The sequence below is a fragment of the Macaca mulatta genome, chromosome 11 (assembly GCF_049350105.2).
Source record: "Macaca mulatta isolate MMU2019108-1 chromosome 11, T2T-MMU8v2.0, whole genome shotgun sequence".
NCBI lineage: Eukaryota > Metazoa > Chordata > Mammalia > Primates > Cercopithecidae > Macaca > Macaca mulatta.
The window spans coordinates 20,691,648-20,717,651 of record NC_133416.1 but is presented as its reverse complement, the minus strand read 5'-3'; the positions used below and the strand labels follow the sequence as shown (position 1 = coordinate 20,717,651).

At 34.8% G+C, this 26,004-nt stretch overlaps 1 protein-coding gene and 1 long non-coding RNA gene across 10 annotated transcripts in view; one reads left to right on the top strand and one right to left on the bottom strand.

The window, feature by feature from the left end:
* Positions 1 to 21,105, top strand: part of LOC144332681 (uncharacterized) — a 60,980-nt gene extending 39,875 nt beyond the window's left edge. Inside the window, exon 3 of the long non-coding RNA XR_013400651.1 lies at positions 20,976 to 21,105. This is a non-coding gene — a long non-coding RNA (uncharacterized LOC144332681). The remainder of the gene's footprint in view (positions 1 to 20,975) is intronic.
* The window catches only part of PIK3C2G (phosphatidylinositol-4-phosphate 3-kinase catalytic subunit type 2 gamma), a 423,460-nt gene that overhangs the window by 394,868 nt on the left and 2,588 nt on the right, over positions 1 to 26,004 (bottom strand). For 2 of the 9 annotated variants that reach the window (XM_028829285.2, XM_028829283.2), the window contains exon 2: positions 23,425 to 23,543. The exons of 2 other annotated variants lie outside the window; for them this stretch is intronic. The gene's annotated coding sequence lies outside the window, so the exon portion shown is untranslated. Of the gene's footprint in view, positions 1 to 8,071; positions 8,139 to 9,296; positions 9,417 to 23,424; positions 23,544 to 26,004 lie in introns of those variants that run through there. 5 more of the 9 variants (XM_015151210.3, XM_077953130.1, XM_077953132.1 and 2 more) reach the window with 4 other exon arrangements.

Sequence of the window (26,004 nt, the reverse complement as noted above, 5' to 3'; positions counted from 1 at the left end):
GAGTCTGTCGCTCTTCTTGCTTTTATGGGGAAAAAATGCTAATCAATTCGGATGTAGTTCTTAAAATTATATTTTTAATTTAAATGCCTTTTAAAATGTATATAATTTAATAATAAAAGGAGTTGGTATGTTAGTAAACAACTTCAGGCATGTCAAAGTTACATTTTTGAAATATGAAACTATCCCTTAAGAGGATTTATATTTATAAAGCATTATATCTTTTAACTGTAAAGTACCCACAATAGACTGTTTTCTGTTATTTTAAATGGTCTAGAATTAGAGTAAAACTATAGATCATTGTAGAGCTAGCCTACATTTTATAGAATACTAGTCCAAAACCATTGGGACTGGTTTAACTGATAAGTTTTACCTCACTTGGGAACTAAGCCACTGCAGATTTTCCTTGAAAACAATAGTAGTCCTTGGGCCACATTTAATGTTATTCCCTAAGCTCAACATAATTCTGCAAAACTAAAGCAGAATTTCAGCACCATTTAGTCAAAGGTAACGGGGGTTAATGAGAAAAAAAAATGGGCTCAAGAGAGTTTCATCTTTAGTCTTCATTAATAGCTGCATGACTTTGGGTAAATTAATAAACATTTCTAACATCTCAAATTTATTATTAATAAAAATAAAGATATTAATAACTACCTTCCATAGTGTTAATAACTATCATTTAACAAAAACTTGTTGGGCCATGCTCAGTGGCTCACTCCCATAATCCCAACACTTTGGGAGGCCGAGGTGGGTGGATCACCCGAGGTTGGGAGTTTGAGACCAGCCTGGCCAACGTGGTGACACCCCATCTTCACTAAAAATACAAAACTTAGAAGGGCATGGTGGCTCATGCCTATAATCCCAGCTACACGGGAGGCTGAGGCAGGAGAACTGCTTGAACCCGGAAGGTGAAGGTTGCAGTGAGCTAAGATCCCGCCACTGCACTCCAGCCTGGGCAACAGAGCGAGATGCCATCTCAAAAAACAAAACAAAAAAAGTAACTTATCAGTGTCTGACAAATAGTAGCCACATCATTTTATAATTGCTATTTGGATGTATCCCTTAATCTATTAATTTTGTCTGTTTTATTTAACTGATTCTATGTATTTTAACTGATAATAATAAAAGAATGTATATTGTCATCTTTATTTCCATTTTGCGTGTTATTGTTAGTTACCAATGTAATGCAGCAAAATTTTCCACTCATGCAAAAGGTTTTTATGAATATTTCACTGTGAATGGAAGTAAGTAGCAGAAACAAATAATTCCATAATAGTTTCTTCTTTGGAGAACTCTAATATTGTTCTGAAACCAAAGTGGTAAATAATTATAGCTCTTACATGAAATCCCGTTATATGGTAGTCACTTTCCAGGACATGATTTGAGAAGACTTGTATGGATGAGGAAAACTTAGGGGAGGTAATGCTTCATTACTGCCCTCTGTCAGATGCAGGAAACGGGAGAGAAATTACACATACCCTGATGTATCTATTGCTGTTCTAGTGGCTAGAAACATGTGGATGTTTTTCACCAAAAAAATAAAATTTATAGGTGAATTAATTATTCAAAATACCAAAAATATGAAAACCTACTTAATGATGTTTAATACTAACATAATTGTTAGCATGAGGATACAGGTTCTTAAGAAATCTAAGTTTCAGCTGGCACAGTGGCTCACGCCTGTAATACCAGCACTTTGGGAGGCTAAGGCAGGAGGATAGACTTGAGGCCAGGAGTTCAAGACCAGCCTGGTCAAAATGGCAAAACCCCATCTCTCCTAAAAAATAAAAAAAAAAATTGCCAGGTGTGGTGATGCACGGCTGTAATCCCAGATACTTGGGAGGCTGAGGCATGAGAATTGTTTGAGCCCGGGAGGTGGAGGTTGGTGCACCAATATGCACCACTGCACTCCAACCTGGGTGATAGAGTGAGATTCTGTTTAAAAAAAAGGAAGAAAGAAATCTAAGTTTCGACTGAATCTTCGACAAAGTTATTGTTATGGTGAATGATATATTGGATATGAATATGATTTAGAGAAAGAGCTAGAATTTTTTTTTGAAAGGTAAATGTAGGTAAAACCAATAATAAGGTGAATATACTGGTACTTTTAATGCTTCTGAGAACACAGCACACACAATGATATATGCCATATAAAATTACTTTTTAAAATATGGCTAATATGCACTGTTTGAATAACCACATTTTATTTTCACTATTTAAAACAAGTATCTGAATTATGTCATATGATTCACTGCATAGGAAACACAACAGTGGGAATTCATGTAAAAATCAATGTAGTATAAGAGTTAAATGAATTAGTATGGTAAGGTTGAGTGAAAGAATAAATAGGTAGAAAAATTCAGAAAACTTTGCAATAACCTGAAAAAGGTTACAAATTATAAAATTAAAAGCTGGTCAAATAGACTGTGGTTTTAGGAAATAATATCCTTAATGATATCTCTAATCTTAGAATAATAATAATTTAAATAACAATGAAAATCAAGACACTTAACATCAATACAGTTGACTTGCTGTAGAATGGTATCTGGCTGGTAACATAACTCAAAAAATTAAGCAAATATCTTATGAATTGAACAAGCAAACAAAAAATTCATTGGTAGTATAGCATTACGAGCCGCAAAGACTGACATGCATTCAGTCAACTAAATTTTTATCATATGTCAGTCAAAACAGATTAAACAGAAATGGAAGGAAAACATCCACACGTACTGGCTGGTACTTGCTTAGTATCTGGAGGAGAATAAATATGCCAGCCTGAAAAAAATGGTAAAGAGATGGTTCATTTTCCTGCTACTGCTGGATTGAGAGATACAGGGTCTGATCAATTCCCTCTACCACTCTAAAAAGGTTGCACTGTTGCACAGCAACACCTTTCAGTAGCAACGAGGGCCACATGGCCACTTAGCTTTCTACATGCTTTCTAAGACTAAAATTTGCATTAATGCAAAATGTCGCGTCTATGGTGACGTGCATCATGTAGGAATGGGGGATGTTTTGCCTCATGTAGGAATGGGGGATGAATATTTGGGATACAAAAAATGCCATGAGAAAGTACAAAAACAGTCCACTACTGGCAAAAGAAGGACTATATATTGACTAGAATTACCTAGATATGTATACCTTCTCAAAATAGTCAATCAGACGATGAAAGCAATATAGATGAAGTCCAGAATTTAGAGAAATTGTGACTGCTAGTGACCAGAAATCAGATGAAGTCTTTTCATATTTACCATCCCTTTAGTTGAAAATCTGAGAAACATGCTCTAACAGGTCAATAATGAGAGGAACCAGGCAAGATAAGCTGCAGACATTATTTATGAGTCATCAATGGAGAGAATTCAAAGGATGAGTACTTAGGAAAAATGTGTTAATATAGATATGAGAATATACTACAAGAAATAAAGTGAGTGCTTATCAAGACATAAAAGATCTTACTTCTGAAAAATAAATGTTATGTATAACGAAGTAATTATTATAAAAAGAGTAGTTATATGTGATTGATAAAATTAAGAAATCATGTGTTCTATTAAATACTCTATAAAATTAAAAAGTAGCAAACAAAATGAAAAAAAGAAATTGAGAAGGAGATGTCAATAAAATGGAGCTTAATGGGATACTGAGATGTGAAGAACCTGAAAATTCAGTCACATATTTAAAATATTCCTTAAAGCAGAATTTATACATCAGAAAACTAAATTTTGAAATAAAAATTGAGAAATACTATGAATACAGAATAAGAGGAACAAGTGATAGAAATGTATAAGAAGTGATACTATAATTGTAACATTCATGGAAAGAACTATCACTATGTTATGGAAATCCTAAAAATAAATCAGAAAAAGTAGAAACAACCAACATTGAAGATGGCAAAAAAAGAAAACCCTGAATATGCATATCACATCTGCATATGTATATGGCACATATCTACATAACCAGAAAATATACGTATACTGTGATAATTTCAAAATGAAGCATTTACTCAACATGAAAAAAATGAAGAAAAAGAAGAGAATGAGGAGGAGGAGGAGGAAGAAGGGAGGGAGGGAGAGAGGAAGAGAGGAGGAAGAAAAAGGAGGAGGAGAAAGAAAAATCCATCTGGACATACAGTTTACTTTTAAAGACAAACTGCCTTAAGATAATGGAACTATGTCTACATAGTTCTAAAGGTAAATATGTTCTATACCAAGAATTCAGTTTGTGTTTTGTATGTGAGAGCAGCTAAAACATATTCGAACATATGTAAGTGCTCACAAACCTTTGTGCACTTCTAATGAGTAACGTGCATCAGGCCACAAATTTTTAATCAAAATAAGAACTCACTAATAGGGAACTAATAGTAACTCTTTAAAAATCAGTTAACATTGATTAGGTCTAAATAATGATTGCAAATATAATTTAATAATTTCAAAATTTACTCCGTATTAATGAGCAAGATGAAGAGTCTTAGATTGTATTTCAACTAAAACTGAAAGGCATGGTAAATTTTCTGTCTTACTAGAGGAAAGGGGAGGAAAGGGGATAAAACATGCTGTTCTGTTTCTATCAATTTTTTTACAAGTTCATATATATTTGTTTGTATATAGAGAGTTATTAAGTATTATAGACCTATTAGTAGGAGAAAAATACCGTCCTTATTTTCCAAAACACTAGAGGAATCAAAATGTGATAACATTTACATTACATTCAGCAGAAATACAGGAAATTAAAAGTATGTTTTAAGAATAGCAAAGAGAACAGGCCCTCTAGGATCACTGACATCTAATGATGATAAATATAAGCAGTTAATAGGATTAAGAACATTATGCAAATACAAATTTTCTATTGCATAGTGTTTTTGTTTTGTTTTGTTTGATGAAGTCTCGCTCTTGTTCCCCAGGTTGGAGTGCAATGGCACAATCTGGCTAACTGCAACCTCCGCTTCCCAGGTTCAAGCGATTCTTCTGCCTCAGCCTCTCAAGTAGCTGGAATTACAGGCACCTGCCACCACGCCTGCCTAATTTTTATATTTTTAGTAGAGACGGGGTTTTATCATGTTGGCCAGGCTGGTCTCGAACTCCTGACCTCAGGTGATCTGCCCAGCTCAGCCTCCCAAAGTGCTGAGATTACAGGCATGAGCCACCGTGCCCGGCCTATTGCATAGTTTTTGCAGCAGAAACACATGAAAAAATTAAAGCAAAGTTAAAAGTATTGCCAAATATATTACTCAAACATACACACCTACACAAACACACACAGAGAGACATGCAAAATGAAGCAAGAGAGGCAATATTAGTAACAGAAAACTGTAGGCTAAAAGCATCAAGACCATTTTATTGAAATTTTTATGTAAATTATAATATATATATAGGCATTTATGAAGCAGATAAAAGTGTGTGTTTTAAGATGAATTAATGGAAACTTCTGGAATTTTATAACCAGCTCAATTTATTAACTAATATTAACTTTATATTTATACTTTATATATTTACCTTTTCCATCTGCTAAAGATTGAATCCTTTTATCAATAAATCATACAAAAACATTTGTTTTGCGTTTAATTTTGAATTTGTTCACGATTTCTTAAATGATGAAGCATAAATGAACATACTTAAAATGTAAAAAATAATTTTCTCACATCAGAAACCAAGTATCAAGGACATATTTGAGAAGGGGATTTAACCAGAGCCCAAGTGGCCAAAGTACAGATTAAAGAAAAATTTGCCGCTAATTATTCTGGAGAAGGCTTTTCTCCTTGGCGTTTGAATAAATAGCCACATATGTGTATACGCAAAAATATAGAAACGCACACAACCATGAAATAATCAAGCTGATGCTTATAAAATTATTTCAGTACTATGAGATGAGAATGTTATGAAGACTCTAAGAATTCTCAAAATCATTGAGGAAAAGGCTTGCTGAATGAGCAAGTGTTCATATGTCCCATGCAGACTTTTACGGCTGTAATTAGTCTGGTAAGACAGAAGAGAAAAGAGTGGTGACACTGATCTCAATCTGCAAAAGACACTGTGCACTGTGAGCCAGGTAGATGGTTTTTCTCCCCACGCCCGGAGAGAGTTTTCTCACAAGGCTGAGTGTTGATGAGAAAGTGTTCAGAAACAATAGATCTGAATTCAGCCTGTCTGCTCACACAGCTGATTTTCTTCTTTTGTTCTCAAATACAATATTCCAAAAAATAGCTGTCTCCAGAAAAAAAAAAAATGACTCCTACTCAAAGATGCACAGTAACAAGAAAGTAATCATAATGGGACCTAAGGAAAAATATCACAACAAAGGAGGAAGCCAATGTGATCTCGGGGGAAGAAAAAAGATGACGAATATAAGCCAATACTCAACAACACTGCATTTCGAAAAGCAGAACAAAGTAAAAATGTGTTCTCATAACCTGTTTATCTCTAGAACATTACCATTAATGGAAATTTTTAAAGAATGTGCTTAACAGTGGAAGGAAAATTATCCCAGGGAAGGTCTGAAAATACCAGAAGGGGAGGTTAGTGAATATGATAGTAAATATGTGGCTAATTCTGAACTAACGTTGACTATATAAACAATAACAATTTCTAATCTGGAAAGCAAAATAAGTAAGATATAATTAAATACTAGACTATAATGCTATATAAGTGGGGGTCGAGCAATCCAACTTTAAAAATTTTTATATTGAGAAAGTACAGATATAGATAAATTTTGATTTCTGAAGAATGCATATTAAATTTTTAGATAAGAAATGTATATTCAGATAATACAGGGTATATTTTCTACTGGTAGAAAGAGAAGAATGTAAACAATAACAAAACAACAAACATCGAGCAAGTTGGAAGGAGTTCCTAAGTGAGAAGAAAAGATGAGAAAAGGGTGGCACCGGTTTCAATCAGCTGAAGTCAAACAATTGCCTTGTCCTATCTTCAGTTAAAGCACAACTATAAATGTTCTCTAAGAGGAAGGAATGAAAAGGTATATATCAGAAACACATAAATGTAAATTGGTTATGTCATATAAAATCTATAGATTGTTACATTTTATTAAGAAAAAAAGCTAAATGAGATTTGTTACAGATATAGCAGAAATTGAAGGATAAGGATAAGGGCTGCTTAAAATTAAAAAGATGAAAAAGGTATCACAATTTGTAATAATATCAACAACAACAAAAAACTGATGTCATTACATTAAAAAGACAAAACAGACCTATTGGAAAAAATAATTCAGGAGGTAAAGAATAACACTTTATGAGGTAAAGATTCAGTTCACCAGGTGCATATCACAGATTTTACACTTAAAAATAATTCATTTGAAATTTAAATGGCAACAGTTTGTATTGCTACAAGGAGAAACTGCTATAGCCGCATTTATAATGGAAGAAATAGTAATCTCACATCATTTGTAGAGTGATCAGTCAAAAATATACAATTAACAAGCTTAACTCAATGAACATATATAAGATACTATATCCAGTATTGGAATTTACACCTTTCTAAGGACAAGATGGCTTATGAAAACTGATCATATATTTGGCTAATTTTAATATAATTCAAAGTCAGTATTATACAGACTGTTTTCTCTGTCCCCAATGTAGTCAAAATCAGTAAAAATAAGATAAGTTACAGAACTCATGTTTTTAAACTTAAAAAACATTTTTAAATAACTTGCACAGTGAAAAACCACAATAAAATTAGAAAAACTTTGAGATAAAAAATAAGGTTGCCAAGAAAAATACATATTTTTGCATAAGAAATTCAAAGATACACATCACTCTTATTTTACAGCTGAAAAACTCTTGAAAATATTTTAGCCAACAGAAAAATAAATCATAATAATTTAAAATGCATGAGTTTTGTCATAAAAGGTCTATTGCTAAGAGCTCATAACGGTTAACATGGATTTATGCCTAAATAATTTAATCATTCTTTTTTTCTTTTGCTATGATTATCTGTATACCATTTCATCAGATCATACATTTGGAAAATAGCAATAATGTAGTTAGAAATACAATGCGATGCTTTTCTAGATTGGAAAGGATTACTTCATCATGTTTTCTTCCTAAGCTCTAAGAGAATTGTACCATGTTTTGCTTCCTTGAAGAGAGCTTCCTCACGACCAAAATGACTCCAGCTCAGGCAGAAGAAAAAGTGAAACCATAGCCTTGGGGTTCACAATGGCATCACAGGATCTTGTTTATTCAATGAATCAGTGAAGACTCACCTACTTACTATGAACCCTTTCTATAGGAGGTAGAAGTTGTCTTTTTTTTGTTTTGTTTTGTTTTTTGCCAGCTCACACATGGTGAGCTATTTTCTTATGCTCAATTCACAAACTTGCTTTTTACCTGGTTTAGATGGCAGATAGACATGCGTGGAGAATAAATAACATGTCATGGAAAGAGCCCTTGAGTTGGAATAAGAAAACCTTGATTAAAATCCAAGCTCTTAATAACATTATTAATGACATGAGTGGTATGTATTCTTTAACCTAGCTCTCAGTCTGTTTCCTAATATGCAATAATTACATTAGCTAATGCATTTAAAAAGGTGATCACTATGTACAAGTTATGTATGATGATTAGTTTGAAAGAATGGGGTATATCTTATCTCTAACTTAATCCCAAGCTTCAGAAATAGAATTGTTCATCAGACAAGAACATAAGGGAGCAACTGGGACACACAATAGGTTCACATTGGTCTCAGTGAGCTACCAATAAAGAGGGAGGCAGACAGCAGAGAGACGGAGCCCAGCACTGAGGGAGCAAATGGAAATAGAACAGAGCTTCTCTCCAGCAGGAGTTGTGGCTAGTTTGGATCCCATATGTTAAGCAATTCCACCTTCCATTTAACAAGAATTTCCTCTGGGAGCCACCATGGGGATGACATCTACAGGCTAGTGGCACGAGCTTCAAGACACTAAAAGTGTACACTAAGAAAAATCTACCAGCAGACATGAATGAAACAATTAGCTCAAGGCTCTGATGCAATGGTATGATATCAAATGCAATCTGTGGTGTCAGCTAGCTGGAAAGAGAGAGAAAGAAAAAGGCAGAGGGAGAGGGGAAAAGAGAGAAAGAATAGCTTATTCAGGAAAGATAAATCTTCTAGTTGTAGATTTTGGGGAATATTTACAAGCCAGATATCTCTGTTTCAAAATACGGCACAAACTCACTCTGATTTTAAATTCATCTACCATTTTTGTATCACAGTATAATTAAAGAGCTATTTTGCCTCAATGATATATTTGAATCGAAATATCATGCTATGTAGTTAAGTATAGGAAGTTTATTTGTTTTAGTTTCTTACCTGACGCATATATCTTCCTGAAATGAAACACGATCTCATTTCTTTTAAAGAGTCAAATACGCTCACACAAGCTAAAACACTTCTATTTCAAGGGAACGTGATGCTTCCACTGGAAGCTTTTATTCCTGTTTGGCAGGTTGGGCGTGTTTGGAAATCTATTTTTCATCAAACCCTGAAGGGTTATATGGAGAAAAAAAAAAAAAGGTTTGCACTGACGAATAGAGGATGTAAGCCAAAAACCTAACAATAAATTAGCTTCTCTGTGCTAAACAGAATTCAGGCCAAACATACTGATCAGCAATATACAAACGAAAATATATTTTAAAAAAAACGTGTAAGGCCAGCATATTTCCCCTCAAATTAGAGCTAAGGTTATTATGTATTTAAACATGGAGGTGGTTGGATGTGGTGAAACAAGTGGTCTCAATTTGCAGGAGCAGAGGTGAGCCCTTGAAAAAGGGACTCTAGCCATTCTGTGAGTTTCAACTATCGAGGTATTTTCTTTATTTAGTTAGAATTTAATAAGTTCAATTTTTTTTCTAATTTAGAAAGATATTAATTTTTTGTTTAACCTTAGGATGCATAGTAAATTTCAATTTAAATATTATTTTTAATCTAATAACATTTGAAAAGAAACAGCAAAATAAAACAATATTTATAAGATTAGCAAGTAGATTGGGTAGTTTATTGTTTTGGTGTACTGCTCTTGAAATTGAACAATGTGTGAAGACTCTGACACAACGAAAGAAATTATATAATTAAATCCAAGTAAAATAGGATCCGCCAGAAGCAGGCCTGCTTTACTGGGAGAAAATTTTAGGAAATACAAATAAATTGGATTACTCTTGTTTCCAAAATATGTCGTAGGAACCTTTTGTTGTTGCTGTTTTTTTTTTTTTTCTTGTTTTTAGATTTATATTAGTTTTATGTAAGAATGATTTCTTACATGGAAGGGTAGAGAAGAGAAAGTTGCAAATTATATCACTTTCAGGGCTACTCATGGAAAGATATTTACAGTATTGAAGGTTCACAGTTGTACAACACCATCCCCTGACCCTTGTACCCCTTCTGTTCTAAGCTACAAAGGTGTGAGAGGTTACAGAACAATGGGAGCTTGACCTAGAAATGGAGGGTGATGCCATACAGGAAAACAATCATACCTTTATATTTTAATAATAACCTGAGCTGCAATTCTTAGCTTTGGAACTCTGAGGAGATAGATGACTTTAAAAATAGCTTTACATGTAGTGATTTTTTCCAAATACATTTATGCTAAACCCTTAAAAATCTCTTTAAATTAATTCCTAAAATGAGCCACTATTTAAGAAAAATAGTCCTTTCAAAAATTGAAACATTTTGGATCTACAAATCTCTTACCACACATTAAAGTAGGCTCATACATTTTACAGGAGAACTTATGAGAGCTGGACTGGGTTGAAAAGGAACAATCTAATCTTGATAAAACTGAAAGATTAAGGTTAGAACAGTTTGATAGTCATTATTCATTAACAAGAAAGGGTACAAAATGTAACTTGTACTTTGTTTCCTTTGAAAATATGTTCTTCAATATTTTATCTTTCCTTGTTTAACATGTATGCTTACCCATTTTAGTAGAACTTTTAATTAAAAGTGAAATCCGGAGAACAACTACGCTTTTTCTAAAATTTACTTTTTTCATGGCTATGTCTTACGTCTAAAATTTAAACACACAAAGCCTCTGTTTTAACCTGGTAGTAGTCTACTCCACGTTTTAAGTAAAGTATTTAAGATGTAATGATCAAGCTTCAACAATGAAATGCAAATTTTATTTAAAAATCAATCTTTACAGTGCAAGTTTATTTCATTTCCTATCTACTGTGTTAATATTAATTAGGTTATTTTGTTTATGCATTTTATTGTGAGATGCAAAGTTTTAAGTGTCATGGTGAACAGCCTTCTCAAACTTTCCTGCTTGTGATATTAAGAAATCAGTGTCAAATTATATATATCCTTCTATTTTTTTCTAAATAGGCTTATTTCCCCCTACTCTAAACTAATGTAATTTCTTTGTTCAAAATTCCTCAATTTTCAGAACACACACTACAAGATAAGTTCTGCAGGCATCCTTACTCAGCCTGTAGTCTTGCTCAAAACCTGGGAAAGACTTTTCAAAACTCGCTCGGCCAGTAGGTAGAACTTAGCAGAGTTGACTTTAAAGTTTAATATAAAGAGTTGTGACCCAGACTCCGAAGCTGGCTACCTGTATATTTCATATATGCTCCACATTTTCCATCTCATTCTCTTTTTAATGTTATTCTTATATACCCATTTTAAAGCAGGATCTCACTTTTTTTTTTTTTTTTTGAGACGGAGTCTCACTCTGTCACCCAGTCTGGAGTGCAGTGGCCCATCTCGGCTCACTGCAAGCTCCGCCTTCCGGGTTCACGCCATTCTCCTGCTTCAGCCTCCCAAGTAGCTGGGACTACAGGCGCCCGCCACCACGCCCAGCTAATTTTTTTGCATTTTTAGTAGAGATGGGGTTTCACTGTGTTAGTCAGGATGGGCTCCATCCCCTGACCTCATAATCAGCCCGCCTCGGCCTCCCAAAGTGTTGGGATTACAGGCGTGAGCCACCGCGCCAGGCCTAAGATCTCACTTTTTAAGTCAAAATTTCTGTTAGAGTATCTACTGGGTACTTAGCAGCTGCCTAGTACTGGTTATAATGTGGTGAAAAAGACCAATAAGATTTCTGCTATCATGAAGCTTACAAGAGCAATTTCCCACTCTGTTGCTTAGTAGAGTGACCTGAACCTAGTTAGCACCTGGGTGAAAAACAAATGAAGGCAGATGCAGATAATAATGCAACTACTTGAATATTTCTATTTCAAATATAGGACACTGCCAGAGAAAGGAAAATGTTTCGATCAAGTTATTTAGAAATTAAGTGCTAGCTGCATTGCTGTTCTATTAAAAAGTAAATTGCTTATTCATTCACTTGCCTAAGAGGGAAAAAAAATGAATCAATAGAATATCAAATTCTTTATAAAGATAGAGCTTTCAGACATTCCAAAATACTATTTGTTTAATGTCTAGCATAAACAAAATATTATACTGATATTTCTAAACCTTATACAACCTGAGACTCAATATTTTGTATTAAACTTGAACCAGTCATTTTAAGTGGATATTCATTGTCAGAGAATCAACATAGATGAAAGATTCATCTACTACTCTATAAGTAGAATGAGTACGTATATATAATAGAATCCTCTTCCACCCTTAATAAAAAGAAGGGAATCCTGACATTTGCGACAACATGGATGATCTGGAGGGCATTATCTTGAGTAAAATAAGCTAGACATAGAAAAAGAAATACTACATAATCTTACTTATGTGTGAAATCTAAAAAAGTTAAATTAATAGGAGCAGAGTAAAATGGTGGTCACCAGAAGCTGTGGTAGGGAGACTGGGGAGATGTTGGTCAAAAGATACAAAATTTCAGTTAGACAGGAGAACTGAGTTCAAGAGGTCCATTGTACAACACAGTCATTATGGTTAATAACAATTTATTGTATACTTGAAAATTTGTAAGACAGATTTTAAGTGTTCTCACTACAAAGAAATGGTAAGTATGGGAAGTAATGTATATAGTAATTAGCTTTATTTAGCCACTCCACAATGTATATGTCAAAATATCATGTTGTACACCATATATCTAATATAAAAGAGTAGATTGAACAGTCATCTGTCATTTTCATTATTCATTTGGACAAAAATAATGCTTTAATAATATATGCTTTTCTGTGGTGCCTATTGTTCAGCAGGAGCAGAGGTGGATGTTTCGACCCTCTGCCAAGCGGACATGCCTGACTCTAGATTCTGAAAAGCTAAAAATGACACTTCCCGTATGCCTTTGCAGTCGAGAGTCAGGAGGAGAGTTAGTTCTACCAAGAAGTTGTATTTGTACAAGGTAAAAGGTATGCGCAAGGAGTTTCTTCTTTCTTTCTTTCTTTTTTCTTTCTCCCCCTTTCTTCTTTCTCTTTTCTTTCTTTCCCTCCCTCTCTCCCTCCCCCCTTCCTTCCACCTTCCTCTCTTTCTTTTTTTCTTTCTTTCTCCCCCTTTCTTCTTTCTCTTTTCTTTCTTTCCCTCCCTCCTTCCTTCCACCTTCCTCTTTCTTTCTCTTTCTTTCTTTCTTTCCTCTTTACTTTCTTCTTTCTTTCCCTCCTTCTTCCTTCCTTCCTTCCACCTTCCTTTCTCCTTTCTCTTGTTTCTTCTTTCTTTCCGTCCTTCCTTCCTTCCTTTGCTTTCCTTTTCTTTCTTTCTTTCCATTTCGTCTACTGGCAAGGAAGGCCTTGTTTTTCAAAGTGATACTACAGTATCTATTCTTCACTTCCCTTGGTGTTGAGAGGCAGCTGTGGCAAAAGTAGTGGTGACAGCTGATTCCCAGCTTTCTAATTTTGAGATTGCTTTTATAGCAGATTGTTCATTGGTAATAGTTCCAGTGGTGATCTCAGTCCCTGGGTGTGTCAGTTCTCCTGTGCCACGTTCCAGCCTAGAGCCCACAACTGTGGCTCTTCCTATGATCATTGCGAAAAGTAGTTTATTCTTTGTGTTAAATGAATCTTTCCTGCCTTAAATATTTAGATTTGTTTCTGAATAACAGTATTGCATCAAACCGAGAGTTGTCACCCCATATCTTTTCTTAACCTGTTTCCACAATAGTTTCAACTGGTCACATGCCATCCAACTTAAGACTTCCTTTTTCAGCCTCCCTTTTGAGAGGTAGGACCATGTGTCTAAGCTCTAGACAATGGAATTTAAACAGAACATAATTGGTACTTCAGGCTTTGTCCCTAAAGATTAGAGCATGCAATATTCTGGAACCTTTCCCTCTTTCTGATAGCTGTGTCATTCATGGCAAAGGCTGTTTCCCTGAATCCAGAGACAGAAGTCACATATTGAGAACCGAAGAGTTGTCCTGTCCTGCCAACGACAAGCAACCTACCACTTGATATTTAGTGAGACATAAATTTTTATCTTGTATAAAATGCTGTGTTTTAGGGTCTCTTTCTACGTTTTAATGGCATCTAATCTTAAATGAAACATGACTTGGTTACTAGAAATTGTACTCTAGCATAATAAAAAAAATGAAGCTTTGGTCTAAGGATTGAGAATGGGTGAGAACACAGATATTGCAGGCTAAAAAGTTAGTAATTCTCATTACTCTATGATAAAGCATTTCAGAAAACTGTCATTTGCAATCCTTAAAAAGGGAGATTACTTGCCAAAAGAACAGGTAACCTCTGTGAACTGCTGAGGAAAATTCTTGTGCAAAGTTCTGTGACAATATGTACCCGGGCTAGAGGTGATTCTAAAAAAGGAGGCCTGGCAGTAAACAGGCCTCTGACTTCTTCAAGTGCCCATATTAAAACCTCTCAGTTAATTGAAGTGCTTTATAGTTTCAAAGGTTGGGCTAAGAGTGATGCTTTCCTGCCTAACCTAATGTTTTCAGGTAGCTTCAAAGTAGACACCCATAAATTGAAGGAGAGCAGAATGTGCTAAGCAAAGAAACCAGTAAATAAAAAAGATAGTCTGTATGTATAGCAACATTGTCTGGGTTAGGTCTTTGGGTACGATAATTTGTCCATGGATCTGAATGGAAGCAACTAGACCAAAAGCACACTATTGTTTTGAAAGAATCGCATTGATCGGCAAAAGTCAATCCGTGTTTGACTTTTAAAGTACCTCCTAGGCCGGACGCGGTGGCTGAAGCCTGTAATCCCAGCACTTTGGGAGGCCGAGACGGGCGGATCACGAGGTCAGGAGATCGAGACCATCCTGGCTAACCCGGTGAAACCCCGTCTCTACTAAAAAATACAAAAAACTAGCCGGGCGAGGTGGCGGGCGCCTGTAGTCCCATCTACTCGGGAGGCTGAGGCAGGAGAATGGCGTAAACCCGGGAGGCGGAGCTTGCACTGAGCTGAGATCCGGCCACTGCACTCCAGCCTGGGCGACAGAGCGAGACTCCGTCTCAAAAAAAATAAAAATAAAAATAAAGTATCTCCTACACCCCACTACTGGTTTTGCAGCATATACATCACAAAATATGTGCAGCTCCAGGGAGAGAATATTTTCTAATTCTTCCTTACAAAATAATTATAGGGTAATTAAATACTTCTGAGAATAAAATGGATACATATTTAGAATAGACAATTCATTTACTGAATATTTTCATTACACCAAAACAATGAATATAAATCAGATGGTCATAGGCAAATCTGTTGTTATGGTCGCTATAGCAGTAATGGACAAATAGTCTCATAGAGAAATGAAAATAGGAACCATAAGTAATAAGGGACAATAAATTCCTCCAAGATAACATAATTCTTCCTCAATAATCAGGGAAATTATTTCACTGCCATAGCTGAAAAGTTCAGGAATCTCATCCAGTGGTGTTTGATCATTGCCTTGAAAAAAGACAACTGTGCTTTTCCTCTTCTTGTATACCTGGATATTTGGGTGGTAGACTGAAAGTTCTTCCCCAGTATTCTTTACCCTCTTCTTTCCTGACGATGGCTAACCAGCCAAAGGCCATCTTTTCAAGCCTTTCTTTCAACTAGATGTGGGGAAATTCCTGGTTGTAGTTAATGAAATATGGAGAGGAACGATGTCTGATTATTCTAGTTGTGCTCTTAAAAGAATTATCTGTGCACTCTCTTGTCTGCTCCCCTGCCCTCAATGCACACACCATCAGCCAGTTGGGAGATAGTGAGGAAACCTTGCACTGAACATGGCAAAGCTGTATTACAGGTTCTCACTGTCCTCTTAGATATAAAAGAAAGAAAGTAAAAACACAAATGAGAGAAATTTTGTCTTGTTTACATGGCTGCATTTTGGGTACTTTTGTTATGGAATTAGATTAAAACTGTATTAACTCCTACAGTAGCCATAAATTCAAGTAATTATTGTTCTTAAAAATTTACTTATAGAAAATAGAATCAGAATAGACTGAAACTGACTATTTCTCTTTTTTCCTTTCTGTTTTTTAAATTTTTTTTGAGACGAAGTTTTGCTTTTGTTGCCCAGGCTGGAGTGCTATGGTGCGATCTCAGCTCACTGTAACCTCCATTTCCTGGGTTCAAGTGATTGTCCTGCCTCAGCCTCCAGAGTAACTGGAATTACAGGCATGCACCACCACACCCGGCTAATTCTGTACTTTTAGTACAAATGGAGTTTCACCATGTTAGTGAGGCTGGTCTAAAACTTCCGACCTCAGGTGATCCGCCCGCTTCGGCCTCCCAAAGTGCTGGGATGACAGGCGTGAGCCACTGCGCCCGGCCTGAGCCACTGTGCCCAGCCCTTTTTCTTTTTTAAAATATTTAAGTAAAAAATTAAATGTTTTTAAATTAAGAAATTAATTTTTTTTTTTGAGATGGAGTCTCACTCTGTCACCTACGCTGGAGTTCAATGGTATAATCTTGGCTCACTCTAACCTCAGCCTCCCGGGTTCAAGCGATTCTCCTGCCTCAGCCTCTCGAGTAGCTGGAACTACAGGTGCATGCCACCACACCCAGCTAACTTTTGTATTTTTAGTAGAGACTGGGTTTCACCATGTTTGCAAGGATGGTCTCAATCTCTTGACCTTGTGATCCACCTGCCTCAGCCTCCCAAAGTGCTGGGATTACAGGTGTGAGCCACCATGCCCAGCCCAAACTGACTATTTTTAGGTGCAGGTCCAAAATGAGACTATTCCAAATATTACAAAAACTTGATATTAAAAATTATAATAAAATATGTATGTTTATAAATAACTGTCCCCAGAGAATATGAAAATAAAGAAGTCATCTATTGAATATTAATGCTACTAAATCATTAGATTAATTTAAATAAACATTCTTTCACAGATTCACATCTTAGAGATCCCTACAGCTCTCCATGTGGTTTGGTCAAGAGCCAAGAAACAATGGTCATAGATAGACCACTGGAAAGGTGATTTCATAAAGTCTAGGGTTCCATTCTGAAAAGGAAAACAAAACAGTAATAATGGAAAGCAATCTGCCTTAGATCATTAAGTGAGTGTAAAGTTAATATTCAACAACTAATACAAAGTACACAAAAACAGAGGATTGGTTTTTAAATTCCTCTAACTCTTTAAAAATAAAATAAGAAAAACATATATTCTTCTATTCTCAAATCTGTCGATTAAAGTAAACTGCTCATGTTTCTCGACTTTAAGCACTAGGCTCTTAGGATGCATTTTTTTTTTTTTTCTTACGCAGGTTTGTCTGTGTGGAGCATCCTCAGAAAATATTCACTGCTTTATGTCTTATAGGGTTGCTGGAGTGAGAGAAAAATGGAAACATGCAATCGGAGGAATGAGATGCAGAAGATAAGATTTTGCTAATTGCTGTCTTAAAATGAAAAAAAAAAAAAAAAATTAGTTGAAGCCGCCAGATTGGTTATTGGCTAGTTTTATCACTAATCATTCTGTGTTACCACGATGGCCAGATAATTAGAATATAGAACATAAGAGATAGTGATGATCAAGCTGGAATTACTTTGTGGACATTTGGGAAACACATAAATAGTTACAGTCCTTCAAGAATTTCATTGTGCTACAACTCCAGAGTGTGGCGCTTACTGTGCTAGTTTCCTTTATGCCTATTTTTACTTTTTAAGGTTTAAGTTATTTAGATAAGACCTTTTTAATAGCTTCTCCTGTACTTCTGAAATTGCATTGGTCTTTAAACAAATCTTGAGGTATTTATATCTTTCTGACTTGTATGATAATATGTGTGTATATATATACATATACACACACACACGTTTTACCCTCCTACTATAATATAGAATATAGAATTGGTGTTTTATTCACATACCTTTGCTTCTTGATTACAGCAAGCACCAATTTTTTTTAACAACTGATTGTCAATAGGTCTTGATCCTGCTTCTGTGCCTTTTGTATTTCCACATCTGTTTTGTATTACTTCTACCGTGACTATACGTGTTACAAATAAGCTTTTTATTTTATTGACTTATTTATTTCTTTATTCATTTTCTTGCCCACTGGAGACAAAGCTGATGCAGCAAAGAGATAAATTTTCCTTCTTTCCCCTAACTTTTTTTAGCACAGCGTTTAAAAATGTTCTTTTTAAAAAATCTATTCTTTGAATATGATCGTTTTTCTTGAGATACAGTTTATACACAGTGAGATGCATAGATCTAAGGGCACAGCTTGATAAGTTTTGAAAAGTGCATAGACCTGTCTAATCTTGTCAGGATATGGAACATTTCCATCATCTCAGGGAAAGTTTCCCCATACGTCTTCCAAAACAAGTGCTACCTTTCCTCCCAGTGGCAGTCACTGTCCAGATTTATATTAATGGACTTCAGGACATGCTACCCCAAAATATGGCATTTTGGCATTTAAGGAAAGAGCAGAAACAGGAAACTTACTCTCTGACCTTCTCCTGCCCTTCTCCCCTGAAGCAGGTTGTAAAAGAATTCTCTGCCTTTCTTCCAAACTAGGTCATAAGACTTTTCTTTGGAGAGGCACCCTCCTCATACACAGAGGAAAGAAATGCATATGTTTCTGAAGACACAGGGACACAGAGTCGAATTTGAACAAACAGGCCTTGCTAGTTCCCCCAAGTTTATTACCATTAGATTCTACATATCCTTTTATCCTTCAACCACGTTCCTGCATGACTAGCCACTTCTTCATTGAATTTAGCATAAAATACAAAAGTGTCTATTTCTTTGGGTTTTCATTTCTGAAGGCTCCAACACCACACAAAACTTTTATTCAATACATTTATATGCATTTTGTTAATCTTTTATTATAGGTGACTTAGCTATGAGCCTTGTGATAGGTGAGGAAAAGATATTAGTTTTTCTCCTACACATTATTGTCATATATTATTTCCATCTTTATAGGTTTGTTGGATTATGCTGTCTTGGGTGAAGAGTAATTTGTCTGACAGAGAATATACTGTTGTGTCAATTTGATGATATTGGGCTTGACTACAGTAGGGTGATAGACTAACCTTGCTCACTGAGCAAAATTGTGTCAAGAATTTGCACCATATTAGTTCTATAGTTTCGGTTATATCCTGTACATAAGTTATTATACTCAGAGTTGTAATAACCTATTTCTATATTTGCCCAAGAAGTAAAAATATTGATAGGACGTGGAATAGTTGATCTGCTTAATTTCTAACATTAATATTTGAAAAATTTATGTCCTGTAGTTTCTTAACTGAATGTTCCCTTTCTGAATATGTCTTTTCTGGAAAAAACTAATTTAAGAAGAATTTACAGAATAAATGTCATTTATACATTTAAAAATACTTGAGTAGAGTTTATTGCATTCAGAGATGGTGTATCAGTAGAAACATGAATATTACAAAGTGTCACGTGTAATTTTGGTATCTTCATTCCTTTCCTCTTAAGATAAATTACTGGCTTAATTTGCAGACGTCTTCCCAAATCCTGAAAATGACTGTGGTATGCATATTTCATAACACATTGTAAATCGAGACTATAGAAAAGCCTTAATTTAACAAAAATCAAGCTATGGTTATTATTAATTTTTAATAATCCAAATATTTGTGTTATGTATTTCAAGAAAAACAGATTAAGTATAACAGCATGACTCATCAAATTTTAAGTGATGGAGCTATGCCTTCCATCTCAACAAATATTTTAAACAATGGTGCATTGTAAAGGTAATTTTATAAAAGTAAGAGTGGGACTCATTGATGTATTTGTGATACTATAGGCTACACTAAATACATTGTACATGATGAATTTCAAGTATATTTCTAGTCATTGTCTACTGTTATCACATGCTTAGAGTTTTACTAGAGATGCATTTGTAGTTTGTGTGATATAACAACTGGTAAACAACAAGATTCAAATAGACAAAAATAGCTCCTAGTATGTAAATGATTATGACTAAAATTTCCAATTATTCCAAAAAACTATGAATTGACAGTTTTAAGTGGACTTTTCTCTTCTAAATATAATAGTTTTCAGTTGACCACTGAATAGGTTCTTGTTGCTTACAGAAATAAATAAATATGCTATAAATACAATCTCAGGCAACATCACAAATGTTCTCCATCTGTCTTTGCATAGAAAACAGATCAATTTACTGTAGTCGAAATTTATTACATATATAACACTACATATGTTTTACTAGGCAAAGATTTCTAAAAACTCTAGAAAATTCAAGAATTAAGGAATTCTACTCTCTTTTCTGATTTCTTTGCTTTCTTCAGTTTTCCCATAGCTTATTAAAGCCTAAGGTTTTTATAATGCCAAAAATATTTTAAATAATCACTAGAAGATCCATGAATTTCTATAGTTAATTATCTGATTTTTCACATGAATTCTGATTTTACATATATTTTGAGTATGATATAAATATATGGCATGAAATGTTATTCAAATATATTTACAGATAAATTTTATTAAAAGTCAAAGCAGAAGTTGGTATTTCTGATGTAAGCCTGGCCTACTTTTCTAACATATCCCTTAATATTTTTGCCTATTTTGTTTTTAATATCACACTTTCTAAATTGTTGTACTGCTAGTTTGCCTAGACAATTAGGTCACAGACATAGGAAAATATTGAGTTTAAAATGTTAGCAAGGAAAGGGCAGTAGGGCATTTATTTAATTTGAATACTCTTTTCAGAATTGCAGTTAACTTGGATGTTCATGAAGGAGTATCTGCTTTGTTTCTGAGGAAAAGCAAACCTGCGTTTTTAACTATTCTACAGCGCCACCTTCTGGAAATGAAATGCTTCTCTAAATGTCAAGAAGCTCCTCGTGATTATGGCTAAAAGAACTAAGACATGAGAAAAATCATGCCTCATGAGAAAATAATATATTATTATTTTCAATCAAATTTTTTTTCTCTTTGGGAGTATGAAAAAGGACAATAATGTATGGCAAATTCATAATATCAAAATGTTTTTCGACTGCTATACTGGGAATAAAATTCTGTCAATTTCACTTTTTTTTTCTGTTGGTACAACTAAATAATAAAATTGTTCTGCTTCCATAATATGTGCCATTTTATGTTACCTAGACATAGTACATAAAATGTATAAATCTATTTTCACCATAATAAGAATAAGCTAATCATTAGCAGTTCCAGCCAATATTTTCTAAACTAGTGAACATAATATTTTGTTTGCTTGAGACAGGAGAAAATCAGATTTTTTCTGACTAATTCTAGTTACATTGAGTGCACTAAACTTATAATTAGTTAGAGTTAAGATTTGTGTACAGGGCATCCCCCTTTACCTCCTTCAAGGAAATATTATTTTCACTGTGATATTATTAAAACCTTTTTTTTTTTTAAAAAAAGGAACTATTAGTATTTCTTTATTAGTTGGAAGCTTATTTAAGTTAAGATGGGTTTGTAAAGAAAAGTTAAAAGGGGGCAGTTTTATTTCTGAAAATTTAGCTTTGTGAAATGTAAGATGTTTCTGAATTTTCGCTTTTTCAATGAAAAAAAGTTAGCAGAAGATTTTCAATCTCTAATTTCTGTTTAATTTATAATGCTGGTTGCTAAATGACTATGTAGATATATACTGGTCAAATAACATTAATGGTATCATACAAATGTTTGGCTAAATCTGGAGGAGCAAATTTATTTAGTAGTGAACAGTCACTCCTGCCCATGATAGATATTACTAATTGATCTTGGCTCTATCTCTCACTTGGCCAGGAAGCTGTTTATACAATACCTTGCTTTAAAGTGCTATTCAATTTAATTTATGAGATATAGTTTATGGATTAACCAGGGCCTAGGACGACCATGAGTAGGATGAAAAGGAAAATATTTGTAGTGGAAGTCAGGGAGAAAGAGAAGCAAGTAATATCACTTTTAAAGAAAAAGTGAAACTGTATGAATATAATTTATGTTGGAAATAGAGTTTATAGTCTCAAACTATCTTCAATTAAATTCCACCATTAGATATTCATTCTTCTGAAAGTAGTTCTTTTTATTCAACAGTAAATACCTTTGAAAGGTCAAAAACATAATGCTATCCCAGTCACTAACAGTTTTATTAACTTTATTTCTTAAAATATCAGTCACCTTAGAAACATCTTTTCTTGAGTAAGGGTGGTGACAGGGAATGAAGTATAACAGATATTCTAGCACAGCGTACAGTCCAAAAAGAGCAAATGCCATAAGGAGAGAAAATATTGATGATATTGTCTAAGAAGAAATCCAACAACTTTCAAGCCTATTAGGTGCCAGATACTATTTTGTGTGCTTAGGATAAACAAAATATGCGCTAGAGTCCTAAGAACAAAAAAAGCACCTTACTGGATCAGAGAATTATGCATAAATGGAGATGTTTGGAACCTTTTCATTTAATTCATTATCATGCCTGGAAGGAGTACAGAGGGTAAAATAACCCACATGCCACTAAAACAAAGTTATGTTGAGTAATACATTTAAAAACAATGTATAGTGGGTCAGAGCACAGAAAATACATCTATAGTTAAATGACTTTACATACATAAGAAATACGATTATCTTAAGGAGCATTGGTTAGTAATAGAAACGTATAAAAATCAGCCACAGATGCAAAGTTGAAGAATTCTTTTTTTTTTTTTTTTTTTTTTTTTTTTTTTTTTTGAGACGGAGTCTCACTCTGTTACCCAGGCTGGAGTTCAGTGGCCAGATCTCCGCTCACTGCAAGCTCCGCCTCCCGGGTTCACGTCATTCTCCCGCCTCAGCCTCCAGCGTAGCTGGGACTACAGGCGCCCGCCACCTCGCCCGGCTAATTTTTTTGTATTTTTAGTAGAGACGGGGTTTCACCGTGTTAGCCAGGATGGTCTGGATCTCTGACCTCGTAATCCGCCCGCCTTGGACTCCCAAAGTGCTAGGATTACAGCTGTGAGCCACCGCGCCCAACCTCTGAAGAATTCTATCCAAATACTGCCCATGTTAATAGGTAAAACATATTTTAGCTGCAGATTGATTTAAGAAGGAGGGAGAGAATTTACATATTTCTAGGTTTATAGAAATTTACAATTCAAGGGTATAGTTGACTTGCGACACTGCTTGAGCTAAGAATTTAATACCATCACCAGAAATTGGTTTTTCTTTCTCCCTGTCTCACCTGTGCTTTTCTCTGTGTCAGCTCCATTCTCAGGTGCCCTTGGTACTTCTCAGGAACCATTTCTTGGTTTACAATCCAGGTAGTTTCTGCTTCTCAACAATTCAGTAATTTGAGTCACACTGATACAGGAGTTAAGAATAAATTACGTAGGCGGATAGTGAGAGTATGGAAGTCCTGGTAAGGCTTTGCTTTTTAATGAAAAGCAGTCCGAAATCATTTTCTAACAAACAGCGGCCTGTAAAGTTGAGCTGCAGACACAGAGGAGCAAGCTGGGAGCTTGCCCGTGTGAATGTGGCAGGAACTAAGCACTAGACGTATTCAAGATGGCGGCTCCATCTTCCCTTCCCTTTGTCAGGAATGTGTACAGTAAGAAGCAGGCAAGATGGTGCCGAGCAACTGGAAAGTCTATTCGCATTATAAGATTAGGGTGCAGTGACCAGCCTTCCCTTTGCCTGCATTATGTAAACGTCATACCTGATGGAACCAATCCGTGAGCCCGATGTAAATCAGACACCACCTCCTCAAACCTCAGACCGTAAAATTCGATGCATTGGCCATCAGCGGGTCATTTTGCTAGGAGACACCTCTCTCCGTAGAGATAGCTGTTTCTCTTTCTCTTTCTTTTCCCTTCTGCCGATTAAACCTCCACTCCTAAACTGCTGGTGTGTGTCCCTGTCCTAAATTTTCCTGGCACGCGACAACAAACACCAGGCAATATACCCCAGACAACGTAGCTGCTTCATCACTGACTCTAATTGTCCTGTTTCTCTCTTCCTATAGATAGATGTTGGGCGTGTCAAAATGGAGATGTTCACACATCTATCTTGGGAGAAAAAAACTGGAGTCTTTCAATTATTATAATTCCGTAATCCAAACCTGGGTTTCCTGGTTCTCTATTTCTGAGACATATTAATAGATGTTCTGCCTACTTCTCCAAAAATTCTATTTAGGAAATGGGACTCACGAGATTTTCCTCTTAGATATCAATAATGAACACTGGCATATTAAAATCCGGGAGAAGTCTTGCAGTGAGAAAAATTTATAGAATTTATTGAGTACAAATTATGTTTTATATAACATATTATTTTCCTTCATCAGACCATTGAGATATAGTTTGGGAAATAATAAGATTGACTATCTCAAATGTAAACATAAATTATTCTTGTTATAATAGCCTCTTGCCATTAAATGTTTAAATGATAATATTCCTCTTCTTATACACCAGAACCTGCCAAGCAAACATTTGGTTATAGTATGAGTCTCCAGGTAAGCCTACTGGTGAGGAGTTTTCCTAGACCTGTCCAGGAGACAAATCCAGTCTGAATGACTGCCATATTGCTAATGGTAAATTACAATACTTCCCCATTTGAGGCTTCTAAAACACAGATGCCCACATAATCTCTTAAAGTACTTTGCAGTTCACATGCTTTATCATTTCATCCTCACAAAAATTCTGTAAACAGATTGGGTGAATGAAAATACAACTTTTTTACAGCTGAAAAATTGAGAGTCAGAGGGAACATGGAACTTGCTTGGAGCCACCAAGAAAGAATTATAAATCTAGGAATCTAACCCAGATCTTTGACTGCAAAATAATATTTTATAATAAGCTTGTTTTTGAAAATTGTGCCTTCTACCTTTTAAAACACCACCAATATTATAATCTATAATATATAAATTGGACTGAGTATAATACATCAGACTTACAGCCAGAAGTACTGTGTATTTTCTTAGGAGAAATGGATTCACTTGTGATGGGCTGAAAATATCAGCTTTCTAAGTCTGCAATGTAGTTAAATTTTGAGCCTGAAATTTGGTATATTTAACCAGCTGTGCTTCATTGTGAAGCCACCTAGAGGCCACCCAGCTGTCATGTTTTGGAAGCACCCAATTGTCCTTTTAAGGATTTTCTGTGACCTTCAGTTTTGCCCATTCTGGGTTGATTTTGGAAAAGATGATCAAGGTACTGTTCTTAGAAGTTGAATGAATCTTACGGAGGGCTCAAATTGAAATAAAAATACTTCTAAAGCTTTGCAATTAAAATGTATTTCTCAGCTAAAAGCTTAACTTCTTTTAAAAGGCAATATATTTTATTCTTGATAAGCTACCAAAAATTGTAAAATCATGAAAGCCAATACTAATGAGGTTTTGCAAAAAAAATTGTGCAATATTAGACTAGTGGCAATGGTAAGATTGCCCTAGGTAGTCCATAAAATGTTTAGGTGCTCCAACTCTAGAAACTCAAGTTGTGAATTTATAAATAAAAAAATATGGTAATGAAATGGAAAAACTTACAATAAATATTTCAGTATCAGAGTGATTTGTAATAGTGAAAATTCTTGAGCAATCTTTTTACCAAACCACAAAGAGATGGTTAAGCAAATAATGCTGTATTAGATAAAGGGAAAATTCTGTTATCACTAAATTTGAATGTATAAAGACTAGCAACCTTAAAAATTGTAAGTTAAATATGTAGTGCATCCAATTGTACATTATAATAATTAATAAAATGTATAATTTTAAAAAATTTTAGATGGGAACATTGAAAAATGGAAGACATTATTTCTGCTTGTGAGAATA